General features: G+C 43.7%; 1 pseudogene; it reads left to right on the forward strand.

Annotated features, from left to right (window-relative positions):
• The first annotated feature begins 9,434 nt into the window (after window positions 1–9,434).
• On the forward strand, window positions 9,435–10,532 carry LOC125519654 (annotated as a pseudogene).
• Window positions 10,533–20,191: the final 9,659 nt, after the last annotated feature.

The following is a 20,191-nucleotide window of genomic DNA, read 5'->3' on the forward strand; positions in this document are numbered from 1 at the left end:
ATTTTTTAAAAAACTGAAAAGGCGATCGGGGGGTAGAGTTTGAAAATGTGACCTTTAGTACCGGTTCGTGGCACGAACCGGGACTAAAGTGTTGGAAATATGCCCTAGAGGCAATAATAAATTAGTTATTATTATATTTCCTTGTTCATGATAATCGTTTATTATCCATGCTAGAATTGTATTGATAGGAAACTCAGATACATGTGTGGATACATAGACAACACCATGTCCCTAGTAAGCCTCTAGTTGACTAGCTCGTTGATCAATAGATGGTTACGGTTTCCTGACCATGGACATTGGATGTCATTGATAATGGGATCACATCATTAGGAGAATGATGTGATGGACAAAGACCCAATCCTAAGCCTAGCACAAGATCATGTAGTTCGTATGCTAAAGCTTTTCTAATGTCAAGTATCATTTCCTTAGACCATGAGATTGTGCAACTCCCGGATACCGTAGGAGTGCTTTGGGTATGCCAAACGTCACAACGTAATTGGGTGGCTATAAAGGTACACTACAGGTATCTCCGAAAGTGTCTGTTGGGTTGGCACGAATCGAGACTGGGATTTGTCACTCCGTGTAAACGGAGAGGTATCTCTGGGCCCACTCGGTAGGACATCATCATAATGTGCACAATGTGATCAAGGAGTTGATCACGGGATGATGTGTTACGAAACGAGTAAAGAGACTTGCCGGTAACGAGATTGAACAAGGTATCGGGATACCGACGATCGAATCTCGGGCAAGTATCGTACCGCTAGACAAAGGGAATTGTATACGGGATTGATTAAGTCCTTGACATCGTGGTTCATCCGATAAGGTCATCGTGGAACATGTGGGAGCCAACATGGGTATCCAGATCCCGCTGTTGGTTATTGACCGAAGAGTCATCTCGGTCATGTCTGCATGTCTCCCAAACCCGTAGGGTCTACACACTTAAGGTTCGGTGACGCTAGGGTTATAGAGATATTAGTATGCGGTAACCCGAAAGTTGTTCGGAGTCCGGGATGAGATCCCGATGAGATCCCGGACATCACGAGGAGTTCCGGAATGGTCCGGAGGTAAAGATTATATATAGGAAGTGCTATTTCGGCCATCGGACAAGTTTCGGGGTCACCGGTATTGTACCGGGACCACCGGAAGGGTCCCGGGGGTCCACCGGGTGGGGCCACCTGCCCCGTGGGGCCACATGGGCTGTAGGGGGTGCGCCTTGGCCTATATGGGCCAAGGGCACCAGCCCCAAGAAGGCCCATGCGCCAAGAATCAAGGAAAGGAAGAGTCCTAAAGGGGGAAGGCACCTCCGAGGTGCCTTGGGGAGGAGGGACTCCTCCCTGGCCGCACCCTTCCTTGGAGGAAGGGCCAAGGCTGCGCCCCCCCTCCCTTGGCCCTATATATAGTGGGGGGAAGGGAGGGCAGCCGCACCTAAGCCCTGGCGCTTCCCTCTCCCTCCCGTGACACATCTCCCTCCTCCCGCAGCGCTTGGCGAAGCCCTGTTGGAATCCCGCTACTTCCACCACCACGCTGTCGTGCTGCTGGATCTCCATCAACCTCTCCTTCCCCCTTGCTGGATCAAGAAGGAGGAGACGTCGCTGCTCCGTACGTGTGTTGAACGCGGAGGTGCCGTCTGTTCGGTGCTAGGATCATCGGTGATTTGGATCACGACGAGTACGACTCCATCAACCCCGTTCCCTTGAACGCTTCCGCGCGCAATCTACAAGGGTATGTAGATCCACTCCTCCCTCGTTGCTAGATGACTTCATAGATTGATCTTGGTGACACGTAGGAAAATTTTGAATTATTGCTACGTTCCCCAACAGTCCCCAACAGTGGCATCATGAGCTAGGTCTATGCGTAGTTTCTATGCACGAGTAGAACACAAAGTAGTTGTGGGCGTTGATTTTGTTCAATATGCTTACCGTTACTGGTCCAATCTTGTTTCGACGGTATTGTGGGATGAAGCGGCCCGGACCAACCTTACACGTACGCTTACGTGAGACCGGTTCCACCGACTGACATGCACTAGTTGCATAAGGTGGCTGGCGGGTGTCTGTCTCTCCCACTTTAGTCGGAACGGATTCGATGAAAAGGGTCCTTATGAAGGGTAAATAGCAATTGGCATATCACGTTGTGGTTTTGCGTAGGTAAGAAATGTTCTTGCTAAAAACCCATAGCAGCCACGTAAAACAAGCAAACAACAATTAGAGGACGTCTAACTTGTTTTTGCAGGGTATGCTATGTGATGTGATATGGCCAAAAGGATGTGGTGAATGATATATGTGATGTATGAGATGATCATGTTCTTGTAATAGGAATCACGACTTGCATGTCGATGAGTATGACAACTGGCAGGAGCCATAGGAGTTGTCTTAATTTATTTATGACCTGTGTGTCAACATAAACGTCATGTAATTACTTTACTTTATTGCTAACCGTTAGCTGTAGAAGTAGAAGTAATAGTTGGCGAGACAACTTCATGAAGACACAATGATGGAGATCATGATGATGGAGATCATGGTGTCATGCCGGTGACGATGATGATCATGGAGCCCCGAAGATGGAGATCAAAAGGAGCAATATGATATTGGCCATATCATGTCACTATTTGATTGCATGTGATGTTTATCATGTTTTTGCATCTTGTTTACTTAGAACGACGGTAGTAAATAAGATGATCCCTCATAATAATTTCAAGAAAGTGTTCCCCCTAACTGTGCACCGTTGCGACAGTTCGTTGTTTCGAAGCACCACGTGATGATCGGGTGTGATAGATTCTAACGTTCACATACAACGGGTGTAAGACAGATTTACACACGCGAAACACTTAGGTTGACTTGACGAGCCTAGCATGTACAGACATGGCCTCGGAACACAAGAGACCGAAAGGTCGAGCATGAGTCGTATAGAAGATACGATCAACATGAAGATGTTCACCGATGTTGACTAGTCCGTCTCACGTGATGATCGGACACGGCCTAGTTGACTCGGATCATGTAATCACTTAGATGACTAGAGGGATGTCTATCTGAGTGGGAGTTCATAAGATGAACTTAATTATCCTGAACATAGTCAAAAGGTCTTCACAAATTATGTCGTAGCTCGCGCTTCAGTTCTACTGTTTAGTTATGTTCCTAGAGAAAATTTAGTTGAAAGTTTATAGTAGCAATTATGCGGACTAGGTCCGTAAACTGAGGATTGTCCTCATTGCTTCATAGAAGGCTTATCTCCTTAATGCACCGCTCAGTGTGCTGAACCTCGAACGTTGTCTGTGGATGTTGCGAACATCTGACGTACACATTTTGATAAGTACGTGATAGTTCAGTTAAACGGTTTAGAGTTGAGGCACCGAAGACGTTTTAAAACGTCGCGAAACATATGAGATGTTTCGAGGGCTGAAATTGGGATTTCAGGCTCGTGCCCACGTCAAGAGGTATAAGACCTCCGACGATTTTCTTAGCCTGCAACTAAGGGAGAAAAGCTCAATTGTTGAGCTTGTGCTCAGATTGTCTAAGTACAACAATCATTTGAATCGAGTGGGAGTTGATCTTCCAGATGAGATAGTGATGTTTCTCCGAAGTCATTACCACCAAGCTGCTAGAGCTTCGTGATGAACTATAATATATCAGGGACATATATGATGTTCCTTGAGATATTCACGATGTTTGACACCACAAAAGTAGAAATCAAGAAGGAGCATCAATTGTTGATGGTTTGTGAAACCACTAGTTTCAAGGAGGGCAAGGGCAAAAAGGGATGCTTCATGAAACGGCAAATCAACTGCTGCTCTAGTGAAGAAACCCAAGGTTGAACCCAAACCCGAGACTAAGGGCTTCTGTAATAAGGGGAACAGCCACTGGAGCAGAATTACCCTAGATACTTGGTAGATTAGAAGGCTGACAAGGTCGATAGAAGTATATTGGATATACATTGTGTTGATGTGTACTTTACTAGTACTCCTAATAGCACCAGGGTATTAGATACCGGTTCGGTTGCTAAGTGTTAGTAACTCGAAATAAAAGCTACGGAATAAACAGAGACTAGCTAAAGGTGAGCCGACGATATGTGTTGGAAGTGTTTCCAATGTTGATATGATCAAGCATCGCACGCTCCCTCTACCATCGAGATTGGGGTTAAACCTAAATAATTGTCATTTGGTGTTTGCGTTGATCATAGACATGATTGGATTATGACTATCACAATACGGTTATTCATTTAAGGAGAATAATAGTTACTCTGTTTATTTGAATAATACCTTCAATGGTCTTGCACCTGAAATGAATGGTTTATTGAATCTCGATCGTAGTGATACACATATTCACGCCAAAAGATAGTAATGATAGTACCACCTACTTGTGGCACTGCCACGTAAGTCATATCGGTATAAAACGCATGAAGAAGCTCCATGTTGATGGATCTTTGGGCTCACTTGTTTTGAAAGGTTTGAGACATGCGAACCATGTCTATTGGTGTATATGCATGAAGAAACTCCATGCAAATGGACCGTTTGGACTCACTTGATTTTGAATTACTTGAGACATGCAAGTCATACCACATGGGCAAGATGACTGAAAGCCTCGTTTTCAGTAAAATGGAACTAGAAAGCAACTTGTTGGAAGTAATACATTTTGATGTGTGCAATCCAATGAGTGCTGAGGCATGTAGTGGATATCGTTATGTTCTTACTTCACAGATGATTTGAGTAGATGTTGAGTATATTTACTTGATGAATCACGAGTCTGAATTATTGAAAGGTTCAAGTAATTTCAGGGTGAAGTTGAAAGATCATCGTGACAGGAGGATAAAATATCTATGATATGATCATAGAGATGAATATCTGAATTACGAGTTTGGCAAAGAATTAAGACATTGTGGAAATTGTTTCACAACTAATACAGCCTGGAACACCATAGTGTGATGGTGTGTCCGAACATCATAACTGCACCCTATTGGATATGATGCATACCATGATGTCTCTTATCGAATTACCACGATAGTTTATGGGTTAGGCATTAGAGACAACCACATTCACTTTAAATAGGGCACCACGTAATTCCGATGAGATGACACCGTATGAACTATGGTTTAGAGAAACCTAAGCTGTCATTTCTTAAAAGTTTGGGGCTGCGATGCTTATGTGAAAAAGTTTCAGGCTGATAAGCTCGAACCCAAAGCGGATAAATGCATCTTCATAGGACACCCAAAACAGTTGGGTATACCTCCTGTCTCAGATTCGAAAGCAATAAGGGATTGTTTCTAGAATCGGGTCCTTTCTCGAGGAAAAGTTTCTCTCGAAAGAATTGAGTGGGAGGATGGTGGAGACTTGATGAGGTTATTGAACCGTCTCTTCAACTAGTGTGTGGCAGGGCACAGGAAGTTGTTCCTGTGGCACCTACACCAATTGAAGTGGAAGCTTATGATAGTGATCATGAAACTTCAGATCAAGTCACTACCAAACCTCGTAGGATGACAAGGATGCGTGCTAATTCAGAGTGGTACGTAGTCCTGTCTTGGAAGTCATGTTGCTAGACAACAATGAACCTACGAGCTATGGAGAAGCGATGGTGGGCTTGGATTCCAAAATGGCTTGAGGGCCATATAATCCGAGAGAGGATCCATATATGAAAACAAAGTGTAGACTTTGGAAGAACTACTTGATGGTCGTAAGGCTGTTAGGTACATATGGATTTTAAAAGGAAGACGGACAATGATGGTAAATGTCACCATTAAGAAAGCTCGACTTGTCGTTAAGATGTTTCCCAACAAGTTCAAGGAGTTGACTGCGATGAGACTTTCTCACTCGTAGCGATGCTAAGAGTCTGTTAGAATTATATTGGCGATTACTGCATTATTTATGAAATCTTGCAGATAGGATGTCAAACCATTGCTTCCTCAACGATTTTCTTGAGGAAAGGTTGTATGTGATACAACCGGAAGGTTTTGTCAATCCTGAAAGATGCTAATAAGTATGCAAAGCTCCAGCAATCCTTCTAAGGACTGGAGTAAGCATCTCGGAGTTGGAATGTATGCTTTGATGATATGATCAAAGATTTTGGGTGTATACAAAGTTTATGAGAAACTTGTATTTCCAAAGAAGTGAGTGGGAGCACTATAGAATTTCTGATGAGTATATGTTGTTGACATATTATGGATCAGAAATGATGTAGAATTTCTGGAAAGCATATAGGGTTATTTGGAAAGTGTTTTTCAATGGAAAGCCTGGATTAAGCTACTTGAATATTGAGCATCAAGATCTATAAGGATAGATCAAAACGCTTAATGGTACTTTCAAATGAGCACATACCTTGACATGATCTTGAAGGTGTTCAAGATGGATCAGTCAAAGAAGGAGTTCTTGCCTGAGTTGTAAGGTATGAAGTTAAGACTTAAAGCTCGACCACGGCAGAATAGAGAGAAAGGACGAAGGTCGTCCCCTATGCTTTTGTCATAGGCTCTATACGGTATGCCATGCTGAGTACCGCATCTGATGTGTGCCTTGCCACATATCTGGCAAGAGGGTACAAAGGTAATCTAGGAGTAGATCACCAGATAGCGGTCTAAATTATCCTTAGAGGAATAAGGATATGTTTCTCGGTTATGGAGGTGATAAAGAGTTCGACGTAAAGAGTTACATCGATGCAAGCTTAACACCTATCCGGATAGCTCTGAGTAGAGATACCGGATAGGTATAATGGAGCAACAATTTAGAATAGCTCCAAGTAGAACAGTTATTTGAAATTGCTCCAAATATAGCAAAGTAGCTGCATCTACAAGATGACATAGAGATTTGCGAAGTACATACGGATCTGAAAGATTCAGACCCGTTGACTATAACATCTCTCACAAGCATAACATGTTCAAACCCAGAACTCATCGAGTGTTAATCACATGATAATGTGAACTAGATTATTGACTCTAGTAAACTCTTTGGGTGTTAGTCACATGGGGATGTGACCTTGAGTATTAATCACATATCGATGTGAACTGGATTATTGACTCTAGTGCAAGTGGGAGACTGTTGGAAATATGCCCTAGACGCAATAATAAATTAGTTATTATTATATTTCCTTGTTCATGATAATCGTTTATTATCCATGCTAGAATTGTATTGATAGGAAACTCAGATACATGTGTGGATACATAGACAACACCATGTCCCTAGTAAGCCTCTAGTTGACTAGCTCGTTGATCAATAGATGGTTACGGTTTCCTGACCATGGACATTGGATGTCATTGATAACGGGATCACATCATTAGGAGAATGATGTGATGGACAAAGACCCAATCCTAAGCCTAGCACAAGATCATGTAGTTCTTATGCTAAAGCTTTTCTAATGTCAAGTATCATTTCCTTAGACCATGAGATTGTGCAACTCCCGGATACCGTAGGAGTGCTTTGGGTGTGCCAAACGTCACAACGTAACTGGGTGGCTATAAAGGTACACTACAGGTATCTCCGAAAGTGTCTGTTGGGTTGGCACGAATCGAGACTGGGATTTGTCACTCCGTGTAAACGGAGAGGTATCTCTGGGCCCACTCGGTAGGACATCATCATAATGTGCACAATGTGATCAAGGAGTTGATCACGGGATGATGTGTTACGAAACGAGTAAAGAGACTTGCCGGTAACGAGATTGAACAAGGTATCGGGATACCGACGATTGAATCTCGGGCAAGTATCGTACCGCTAGACAAAGGGAATTGTATACGGGATTGATTAAGTCCTTGACATCGTGGTTTATCCGATGAGATCATCGTGGAACATGTGGGAGCCAACATGGGTATCCAGATCCCGCTGTTGGTTATTGACCGGAGAGTCATCTCGGTCATGTCTGCATGTCTCCCGAACCCGTAGGGTCTACACACTTAAGGTTCGGTGACGCTAGGGTTATAGAGATATTAGTATGCGGTAACCCGAAAGTTGTTCGGAGTCCCGGATGAGATCCCGGACGTCACGAGGAGTTCCGGAATGGTCGGAGGTAAAGAATTATATATAGGAAGTGCTATTTCGGCCATCGGGACAAGTTTCGGGGTCACCGGTATTGTACCGGGACCACCGAAAGGGTCCCGGGGGTCCACCGGGTGGGGCCACCTGCCCCGGGGGGCCACATGGGCTGTAGGGGGTGCGCCTTGGCCTATATGGGCCAAGGGCACCAGCCCCAAGAGGCCCATGCGCCAAGAATCAAGGGAGAGGAAGAGTCCTAAAGGGGGAAGGCACCTCCGAGGTGCCTTGGGGAGGAGGGACTCCTCCCTTGGCCGCACCCTTCCTTGGAGGAAGGGACAAGGCTGCGCCCCCCCCCCCCACCCCCTCTCCCTTGGCCCTATATATAGTGGGGGAAAGGGAGGGCAATCTAACCTAAGCCCCGGCGCCTCCCTCTCCCTCCCATGACACATCTCCCTCCTCCCGCAGCGCTTGGCGAAGCCCTGTTGGAATCCCGCTACTTCCACCACGCCGTCGTGCTGCTGGATCTCCATCAACCTCTCCTCCCCCCTTGCTGGATCAAGAAGGAGGAGACATCGCTGCTCCGTACGTGTGTTGAACGCGGAGGTGCCGTCCGTTCGGCGCTAGGATCATCGGTGATTTGGATCACGACGAGTACGACTCCATCAACCCCGTTCTCTTGAACGCTTCCGCGCACGATCTACAAGGGTATGTAGATCCACTCCTCCCTCGTTGCTAGATGACTCCTAGATAGATCTTGGTGACACGTAGGAAAATTTTGAATTTATGCTACGTTCCCCAACAAAAGGTCTCATCCCCATTAGTCCCGGTTCGTGCCTCAAACCGGGACTAAAGGTTCTAATCTTTAGTCCCGGTTTGAGGCACGAACCGGGACCAATGGTTGTGGGCCAGGAGCGAGGCCCATTGGTTTCGGTTCATCCCACCAACCGGGACCAAAAGGTCCAGATGAACCGGACCAATGGCCCACGTGGCCCGCCCGGTCCCTGGGCTCACGAACCGGGACCAATGCCCCCATTGGTCCCGGTTCTAGACTGAACCGGGACTAATGGGGTTACCCGGCCTGGACCAAAGCCCCCTTTTCTACTAGTGTGTGGGTATAGGTGCGTGTGTAGGAGGTGTATGGGTGTGTTTACAGGCAACATGGAGGATGGAAACAGTGTAAAATCAAGTGGACAATCTTACATATTCATTCCACGGGGGACCCCGCCAAATCATGCGTTATTAGGGAGGTTCTGGATGTTGATCCAAGGACAGATAAGGAGGTGGGTAGATAAGTCTTTGGTGTTACGCGGCTGAGGGGTTGATTATTGATTTGTTTAGAACGATGATCTATGCACGATTAGGCTGTCATCCAGCTGACTTGCAATTTTATAAAAACATGAACGAATAGTGGACTGATTCAAGGATGCTTGGCAACTACTTCGGGTGTCTATGGAACTCATTGACAAGGACAGCCTGGCTAGCACAATCGATAATGGAGTATACAGAATTGCATGGCACATGTGCTTAGCAAAGTCAAAATTCACAAACAAAAAGTATACAAAGTGCACATTTTATTTTAACTCAAAACAACTGTTGTACTATATTTAGCATTCTGAAGATCTATAAGTATCCACGCAGATGCAGTTCCAATGCAATCCAAAGCAAACACATAAACACACAGAGCACACAGCGTGTTTAGCTCCATCCTTCCTCACGAGCGCGACTTCTGCACCCACGAGTCTTGCGCCGGCCACTCACAGACGTTCTCCTCCCCCGAGCACCATGTGCACCCGCTCACGCTCGTCCAGACCCGCCGCGACGCAACCCTCTCATGCGATGTCTGTTTTGGGCTATGCGCCCCTAGCTCCTTCCTCTACCGCCTGTCCACCATGCGGGTTCGATATGCACCCAACCTGTGCGCTGCTCCCCCAAGTCGTGCGCAGCGTGCGAGACCCTACGCACGACCTCACGCTGGTCGTCGCCGACGGCTGCTGTGCCGCGTGCGACACTGGCGCGGGGCACGCGTCGTACTACCGCTGCACGGCATGCAACGTCGACTACCACATCTCGTGTGCAGCGAGCACCGGCGACAACAACAGCGCTCATGAAGCTCAAGATGCCCTTGACGCTCAGATTGTACGATCAAGGATCCAAGAGCAGACTAGAAACGCCATCTTGGACCTGTGGAGTCCTGCCTGTAAGTTCCCTTTGCACGCCTAGACTGGGGTTGCTGCCACGTCCAATTGACTACAACGTTATATTTCTTCATAAATTTCAGCATATATATTGCATTCTAGAACAATGTTTATAATGTTTCTAACTTTTTTCTATTAACTGTGCAGATACTGTACGCAGAGAGTACTTCTAGATGTGATGCTCCTGACGCATCTGCTTGGCAGGTCCACATGAATAAAGTGCTTCAACATTTCGTCACACAATAGATAGCGCGTAACAAATTGAGTGTGTTTATGTTCACAACTTCATATGCATGTTTGTATGCAGTGTGCACCTTCCTTTTTTTGAGGGATATAAAATTCTTAATTTGTGTATGCTATGAAATCAATATGAGAGCAAGTATTTATATGTGTGATTTCTTCTAGTCTTGCCCGGCGGCCGGAAATACTGACAATTGAAGTACATTAAACTGCATATACAAATCATTGTTTCTGGACCCTCGAGTAGTAAAAAACTGCAAGAGTGCATTTTCACAATTAGCACAGAGTAATTGACATCTACAAGGACCTCCATCTCATGACCTGAATCAACTTCCTTCTCTAGATCAGCATGATTACTTCTGAAAACCAGAGCAAGTAGCAAAAGATATTGGGGCTTCCAGTTGCAAACACAAGAAGTTCCAGACGTAGGAAGTGGGGAATGACAACCCATAGCCCAAAGCCCCAGACGGAGGAAGAAGAGGGCTCATCTGCAAAATAACAACGGCTTTATGTGAAATATCTGATCTGGACTATTAATCTTGATCAAATCAGGGGGGTTTATGTAAAATACAAAAACCATGATTATTAATTGTGATCCAGACCAGAAATTTTTATATAAGTTATCAAGCCCATGGTAGTGCTGCCTCAGGCGAGCCAGGATTGTTGGCAACCCCCTCGCCGTACTTCTGTGGATGCCTTCACCGGCACCAAGACATCACATTTCTATTCAATTCACTATTGCCTTAACGGACAATGCTCAAAAGTGTGGTGACTATGCAGTGTTTATTTTCAATGATTTTATTCTATAGCAGACATTATGTTGGTGTATTAACGTGATAACATGAAACAAAATTAAATATAGAGTAACCAAGCACCACCTGATGAGGGTGGTAAATGAAGTTGTAACCTTGACCGGCAAGAGGACTTAAAATCAGCTGGTTATGTCTTTGAGAGAACAAGAGATAGTCTTCTGCATGGCCTCCAACATCACTTTAGAGAGGACTGAGAAATAGATTTCAGAGAGTGATAACACAGAGAGATTACCCACGTTTGATTGCAACTTCAGCAAAACCATCATCACTGTGGCAATACTGCTATACCAAAACCATTTTGGAGGATTCTAAAAAAAACATTTTGGAGGGCTACGTGCATCAGTTTTAAAGGCTGGGAGAGTGGACTGTCTGGTTTCAGAATTAAGAAGGGTTAAGTGGATGTTTTCTTATTGATTTGGAAGGGTAGGATATCTTGTTTTAGCTAGATGAGTTAATTAATTATGTCCTAAGTCCTAACTAATGATAGGAGCTACTCCCTCCGTTCCGAATTACTTGTCTTGGATTTGTCTAGATACGGATGTATCTAGCACTAAAATAAGTCTAGATACATCTATATCTAGACAAATCCAAGACAAGTAATTCGGAACGGAGGAAGTAGTAAATAATACTCATCTGCAAAATAATCCTGATCTAGTAAATAATAGGAGGGAATATCTTTAAAATAATAAGGAGTATCTTAATGGGTTTCTAGGAGCCAATCAATTTTGTTATTTAGACTGCAGATCAATGTAGCATCTACCCTTTTTTATGCACACCAAGCAAGGAAAAAAATAGCACGCCACAGTAAAATAGGTAATGTCTTAAAACATGCTATTAGCGTGCTATCGTGAATGCTTTTCTTGAATGCTCAAGCGTGGTATCGGTCACAAGAAAGGAAATTCAGTAAGGAGTATGATAATGGATTTCTACGAGCAAATCAATTTTGTTGTTCGGTCTGCAGACCAATGTAGCAATTACCTTTTTTTGTGCCGTCGACAATGTGGATTGGTGGACTTTGGCACACACCACTGGAAGGCCATTAGTTACACCAATAATGTAGCATCATCAATTCATCATGCTTCTCGATTGCTAGCGTAACATCAACCTAGAGTCAGCAACGCCGAAGTTATCATATTGAAGACGCGATTAGCATTATGAAAGTAGTAATCACACTTAATCGAAAAAACAAGTAATACCTACCTAGCTAGCTGTTAGTCGCATCCAAGTGGCACCGATCTCACATATCCACATGACATCATGGCATGATGTACATATATATTCTAAACAAGAATAGTGGGAGGGTAACGTTTGGTTCCTGGATACATATGTACCCTATATGGAAAAAATTAGCAATTCAACAAAAAATCAAAAATTTCTGATTTTTCTTGAAATAAACTTGACCTTTCATTGTACTAGTGAGAAAAGTTCCACAAAAAGAAAATTTCTCTTTGACTTCTTTTAAAAAAGACAAATTTTTGGTCAAAATAGCATGAATAGTGACCTATAATAGAAAATAAATTGTCTTTTTCGATGTGAATTTAACGTTGATTTTTTTTGTGAAAATTTGTATACTAATGCGCAAGTAAGCAAGTTTAATATAAATATACTTTTGAAGTATTTTGACTTTTTTGTTTAATTATTTTAAAAAAATCCCCATATAGGGTGTATATACATACGGGAGCCAAAGGGTATTTCTGAGGATACTGTTGCTATTGTGGGCCTTAGTGCATCTCCAGCGCCGACCCGCTAATTTGCTCCGGCATCCGTCCACGGATGGGGGACCTATTCGCGGACACTGGTACCAGAGGCCGCCAATCCAACGCTGTCCTCATACATTTCAACCACTATTTGAACTAATAGGATGAAATTTGTGCAAACACGATGGATTTCATATAAACTGGACGAATCGAAATTCATTATATTTCAGACATTTTTTAGTTTAAAACTATACTGGACTAAGGTAAAACTAGTCTACGGCGACGTTGGCGGATATCAATTGCCATGACACGGATACCTTTAACTAGTCTACGGTTGGTCGCGGCAGAGCATCTAGTGTCTTCTCCATGTCCGAAAGCCCGCTCATCTGACTGCCGTGAGCCCTGGAGGTATATGCTTTAGCATAAAGGGCAGCTCGCTTCCCCATCTCAGCAGCGCTGCTCATCAGAGTTGAGCCGCCCGGATATGCTTTAGCAGGAGTGTAACGTGACGATGGTGGCCTGCGCCCGAGCAAGAAACCGGCTGTGTACACCGGCGTCGCCTCGGCGTTGGTCTTAATGGGACCCAAGCGGCTGTGGCCTCCCATGTTCTACTTCTCTTCGATGATGGAGGCTGGCCCGAACGTATTGGCCACTGTTTCGTCGGTCTCCAGGAAGCCGACTTCTTTTGCTGCCGGCAGGGTGTGGTTACGCGTTCGTTGACATCAGATGATTCGGTCGCACGCAGGGAAGAGCGGTACCACACGATGTCGTCCACGGCAGCCACACTGCCCGTGCCGCCGTGCTCCCCCGCGTGCCGGCATGGAGTAACTCGCCGCTCCTCGGTGAGCTGGCTTGGAGCGGAGAGTTGTTGAACGACGCGCCGATGTGGAGCTTCTGCCTCCATGAGCTGGCTTGGCGCTACTTGGAGCGTTGAGGGTGGTGGAGCAGAGAGTTGCCTAGCTCGTATCCGACGAGCTCAGCGGACCATCAAGTCGGCTTTTATGCTGAAGAGCTCCTCTTCCTTATTTGTCGCAGAGGAAACAATATTCCTTATTTGTCGCAGCGGGAATAAACATCGGCATGAGAGTCGTCGTGTCCCACCCTCGAGAAAGGTCGACCCTAAATTTGCAACCAAAATCCCGAGTTGCATGAAACCATGGAACTCAACGACCCAACAGCAGGCCAGGCATAGCTTCCTCGCTGCCGACCGGGGGGCCTGGCCCAACCCACCACGTCTGCGCCTGAGATAAGATGCAGACCACGGGCGCATCAGCGGGTAATACATCCTGTGAGAGCATCCATGACGGCGGAGGGCCAATGTCACGGAGTTGTCGATTCTTCTCCTACATGGTTTGTTGGTCCACGGCGGAGGCCGGACACCACGGAGAAAGTCTACAACCCTTCGTTAATCAATCTTCTTGTTCCTCTCGTGAATGGTTTTCTCGAATTCAATCAAATATTATAGCTTAAGAGAGGTATCTGTAGTAAGAAAAGGTAGTCAGTACCGGAGCATGCCATTGGATTTGTACAAACAAATCAATTTTAACGTTAGACTATCTCTGTCCTGGTATACTGGTCCTCTTAGTATTTTGTGACAAATTTTAACCATGGATTTAGTTGAGAAAATGTTAATACATGTCGCAAAAATTAGTATCATTGAAAATTATGTCAAATACGAATGCAATGGTATAAATTTTTATGACATGCATTACATTTTCTCAGTTAATTTATTATCAAATTTTGACACAAAATACGAAGATGACCAATAAACCAGGACGTACGTAGTACCTATTTTCTATACAAACTAAGATGTCTACCAAGTCTTGCTAGCTTGTCGTTCCACAATGTGGATTATTGGTGGACTTTGGCTCAAGCCACTGGAAGGCCGTTGGTTACAACAATAATGTAGCGTCACGCATCTCGATCGCACAGGGTAGCGTAATCAAACTTCGCCTTAAGCTATCATATCTAAGATGTGATTGGCATTATGAAAGTACTAGTACGTACACTTGGTCCCAAAAACAAGTAATACCGACCTAGCTAGCTGTTAGTCGTATCCAAGTGGCACTTATTGCACATATCCACATGACATCATGGCATGATGTACATATATATTCTAAACGCATATATTTTTTGACGGTTAAAAAAATGACCAGTCTCAGGACGGAGGGGTGTGTGTGCCGGTTTGTGTGACGCTATACCCATGTACAGCGTACACGTATAACGTGTAGTAGTTTCTAGCTGCTCGCGATACCTCTAGTCTCTGATTTTTGTGCCAGAAAAGGCATGTTCTTTGAAGGGCGCTCAGATATTGGTGCTTCAATTTCTTTCAAATTAATAGATTCCTTCAATATTGTTGGCACACTTTCAGATATAGGTTCTAAAGTAGTGATCCAAACGCTCTTATATTAATTTATAGAGGAAATACATGATGCTGGCACACTTCCAGATTAGGTTCTAAAGTGGTGATCCTGCTGACTAACGGATGAGCTGCACTGAACGACGGCCTAAAGGCGGGTGAGGAGAAACAATACCGTACTTGGGCATCCTCTGCTACGTCATGAATGCAGGAGTTTCTGCTCATGAGTACAAATCTTACAGTTCTACATGATGGTTGGATCATATGGGTGTGAACTTAATTTTTTTTTCAGTTTACACCCATGGAACTGGATTCGGAAAAAAAGAACGCTCGTCCCCGAGGCCTGAACCATGTAATGCTGCCACAACAGAGACGATGGCGCCAACGTTCGCAGGCATGAAGTGCCCCCCTTCCTTTGCCGCAGTCCTGCGATCGAGTTCACAGGAAAACACGTCATCCATCGATTCATTCATTCATTAAGAAGAAGAACCGACATTGCCATGATCTCACAAGAAAGAAAAGAACAGAGTGGAAGTTGCTTGTTTACTTGCAGCTACACTTATACCCACGTTCTTGTCCCAGAAATCAATCAGGGATTCGGTTTAGAGGGAGGAGAACTGTTGATTGATCTAACGATTCACTGATCCTGCAACCACAACTGTCAATCAATTGAATGACGTGAGATTAGCAGGCTCATGACTAACTCAGCTCTGCTCGGTAGTTTGTACAACACTAATTATTTTCAGACGATCCACAATCAATTGTAGCTGCCAAGTCCAAGACAGTAAGCTTTATCAGAGTTGAGTAGCTAACAACGTTAAGCCTGTTAAATTGTGATCCAGATTCTAGTACCATATTGGACTAGACGTAGTGCATACGGTGTGGGCCTTTTGCATTGGTACCGACGAGTACGAGTACAACTCATTTACTTGTCCTACAAGGACTCCTATGTGCTGCCCCTCATATATATCCCATGTAGTCGCACCTTAGACGGTCTGTCGTCTCGTACTTATAATACTCCTTATAGTGATTGCGCCTTCATGCGTCCGTGGTTTTCTCCCGCAAGAGTTTCCACGTAAAAATCCGTGTCTCTCTGTCTCATTTATTCTTATTATTATTTAATAAGTGGTATATAGAGCCAAGTTACAGATACAAGATTTAAGACGAAAGGATTAGGGCTGCGTTCCGTGCGCCACGGCCGGTCGCCGAGATCGACTGGTTTTCGGCTGCGGCCTTTTCTTATCCGAGATCGAGACCAACAGGAGATTGATTCTTTACAAAGTCGCCGTACGCTGCCGCAAAGTCGCCGCATTGCGGAGACCAACAGGCGATCCATCGAGCCGCCGAGTCGTCGCTGTTGTTTCCCATCCACGACAGCCGCGCAACAGAGTTGCTGCTGCTTGCACCCAGTCCCAAGGCGTAAAGGTGATTTGATCTAGTACTTCTCACGTGAAGACACGCACAGGAGTCGTATTTGGATTTGTTGATTACTGCTCACGTGATCAGCCAGTACTATTTGGTCTGTACTATTCATCGCTGATCCTTGCTTGGTCCACTGCCAGTAAATATTCAGGTGCTATTTATCCTACGTTTTCGTCTGCTCTACAAATTAATTCTATCAAGAATTTTTGTACTGGCTTGTACTACTTTGTGTAGACAGATTTATCTACTCATGGCTACCAGAAGTATCATTTTCCGCTGCTGGATCATGACACAAGGTTTACCCTATGGCAAGTCAAGATGCGGGCATTGTTGGCACAGGCCGACTATGATGTAGCACTGGATAGTTTTGGGAAGAACCGAATTGAGGACTGGACTGCTGAGGAGAAAAGAATTGATTGTAAGGCTTTGTCACAAATTCAACTCCATTTGCATAATAATATTTTGCAGGAAGTTTTGAGCGAGAAAACTGCCGCCGCTCTATGGTTAAAGCTGGAAGGGATTTGCATGACTAAAGATCTCACCAGCAAGATGCATCTGAAGCAAAAATTATTCCTGCATAGGTTACCCGAGGGAGGTAATGTTTTGAATCATATTTCAGAATTTAAAGAGATCATATCTGATCTAGCTGCAATGAAGGTTAAGTATGAAGAGGAAGATACTGCTTTAATGTTACTTTGTTCACTGCCAAGTTCTTATACCAATTTTAGAGACACCATATTATACAGTCGTGATACTCTCATGCTTAATGAAGTTTATGAAGCTTTGAACTCTAAGGAGAAGATAAAATTAATGGTGCCTCATGATGGTTCAAGTTCATCCCAAGCAGAGGGATTATTTGTTCGTGGCAGGACAAAGGAGAAGAACTTCAATAATGGAAACAGAGGCAAAAGTAAGAATGGCCACAGGGGTCGGTCGCAATCCAGAGACAAGAAATATTGCAGATATTGCAAGAGAAACGGGCATGACATCTCAGAGTGTTTCAAGTTGCAGAACAAGGAAAAGAGAAAAGGTAACAAACAAGGTGACAATTCTGCTAACGTTGCTTGTGATGATAGTTCCGATGATGCTCTTGTCGTTATTGCTGGATGTGCTGAGACCAATGATGAGTGGGTACTTGATACTGCATGTACTTTTCATATGTGTCCACATAGAGATTGGTTTAATACTTTTGATTCCACTACTTCTGCTGGTTCCGTTTTGGATTTTGATAATTCACCATGCAAGATTGAAGGCATAGGTTCTATTCGAATCAAGATGTTTGATGGCATAATCAGAACTTTGACAGATGTTCGGTATATTCCGAAGATGAAGAGAAATCTTATTTCTATGAGTGCCCTTGATGCAAAGGGATACAAGTATTCAGGTGGAGATAGTGTTTTGAAAGTCACCAAAGGTTCCCTTATTGTGATGAAAGGTGATTTGAGTTCGACCAATGGTCTTTATTACCTTTGAGGTTCGACCGTTTCAGGCAACGCTACTCCAGTTGTTTCAAAGAATTCTGATTGTGATGCTGCTAACCTTTGGCATATGCGTCTTGGACATATGAGTGAACTTGGTTTGGCAGAGTTAAATAAGAGAGGTCTTCTTGATGGATATGAACCTGGTAAATTAAAATTTTGTGAGCATTGTATCTTCGGCAAGCACAAGAGGGTGAAGTTCAACACTTCGACTCATACAACCGAAGGTATTCTTGATTATGTGCATTCTGATTTATGGGGACCATCTCGCAAGAAGTCACTAGGTGGTGCTAGTTACATGCTGACTATTATTGATGATTATTCGAGAAAAGTTTGGCCTTATTTCTTGAAGCATAAATATGAAGCATTCTCAGCATTTAAGGAGTGGAAGATTATGATTGAAAGACAAACTGTAAAAAAGGTAAAAATACTTCGCACTGATAATGGTATGGAATTCTGTTCTAAGCAATTTAAGAATTATTGCAAGTCTGAAGGCATTGTCAGACATTACACCGTTCCTTATACTCCTCAAAAAAACGGTGTTGCTGAGCGTATGAACAGGACCATTATTTCCAGAGCTCGTTGCATGTTGTCCAATGCAGGTTTGCATAGGCGTTTTTGGGCTGAGGCCGCTTCCACTGCTTGTTATCTCATTAACCGTTCACCATCTATTGCTCTTAATAAGAAAACTCCAATTGAGGTATGGTCTGGTCCACCTGCTGATTATTCACAGTTGAGAGTTTTTGGTTGCACTGTTTATGCTCATGTTGATAATGGAAAGTTGGAGCCTAGGGCTGTTAAGTGCATCTTTCTTGGTTATAAGTCTGGTGTTAAAGGTTTTAAATTATGGAATCCTGAAACCCAAAAGGTTGTTATTAGCAGAAATGTTATCTTTAATGAATCTGCTATGTTACATGATGTTTCATCTACTAATGTTCCCATTGAGAGTGAACAACAGCCTATTGTTCAGGAGCCTACTGTTCAGGTGGAGCATGTTCTTGATTCAGGTGATACATCTGGTAATGAAATTTTTGATGCACATGATGAACCCGTCATTAATGATGATAATGTCACTCCCACTCCAAATCAGCCTATTGTTCCACCCAGTTGGAATCTTGCACGTGACAGAGTTAGGCGGGGTACTAACAAACCTGACAGGTTAATTGGAGAGTGCAATATTGTTTCTTTTGCTTTATCTGTTGCAGAAGAAATTGAAGGTAATGCTGAGCCTTCTTCATATTCCGAGGCTATTATTTCTAGTGATAGTAATAAGTGGATGACCGCTATGCATGATGAGATGGAATCACTTGAAAAGAATGGCACTTGGGATTTAGTAAGATTACCTAGAGAGAAGAAACCTATTCGTTGCAAGTGGGTTTTCAAGAAGAAAGAAGGTATTTCTCCTAATGATGAGACAAGATATAAGCAAGGTTAGTTGCTAAAGGTTACAGTCAGATTCCAGGTATTGACTATAACGAAGTCTTTTCTCCTGTTGTGAAGCATAGCTCTATTTGCATTTTACTCAGTATTGTTGCCATGCATGATCTTGAACTTGAAAAATTGGATGTTAAAACTGCATTCTTACATGGAGAATTAGAAGAGGATATTTATATGGAACAACCTGAAGGTTTTGTTATTCCTAGAAAAGAAAAGCTTGTCTATAAGTTAAAGAAATCTCTTTATGGATTGAAGCAATCCTCGAGATAGTGGTACAAGAGATTTGACACCTTTATGCTCTCTCAAGGTTTCAAAAGGTCTAATTATGATAGTTGTGTTTATTTGAAAACTGTCAAAGGTTCAACTATTTATTTGCTCCTTTATGTTGATGATATGCTGATTGCTGCAAAGAGTATGTCAGATATTGATGAACTAAAGAAGCAATTGAGTAATGAATTTGAGATGAAGGATTTGGGTGCAACAAAGAAAATACTTGGCATGGAAATATCCAGAGATAGACCATCTGGAAAGGTGTATCTCAGTCAGAAGGGATATATTGATAAAGTTCTTCGTCGTTTTAATATGCATAATGCCAAGCCGGTGAGTACT

Source organism: Triticum urartu, chromosome 7 (assembly GCF_003073215.2).
Source record: "Triticum urartu cultivar G1812 chromosome 7, Tu2.1, whole genome shotgun sequence".
Taxonomy (NCBI): domain Eukaryota; kingdom Viridiplantae; phylum Streptophyta; class Magnoliopsida; order Poales; family Poaceae; genus Triticum; species Triticum urartu.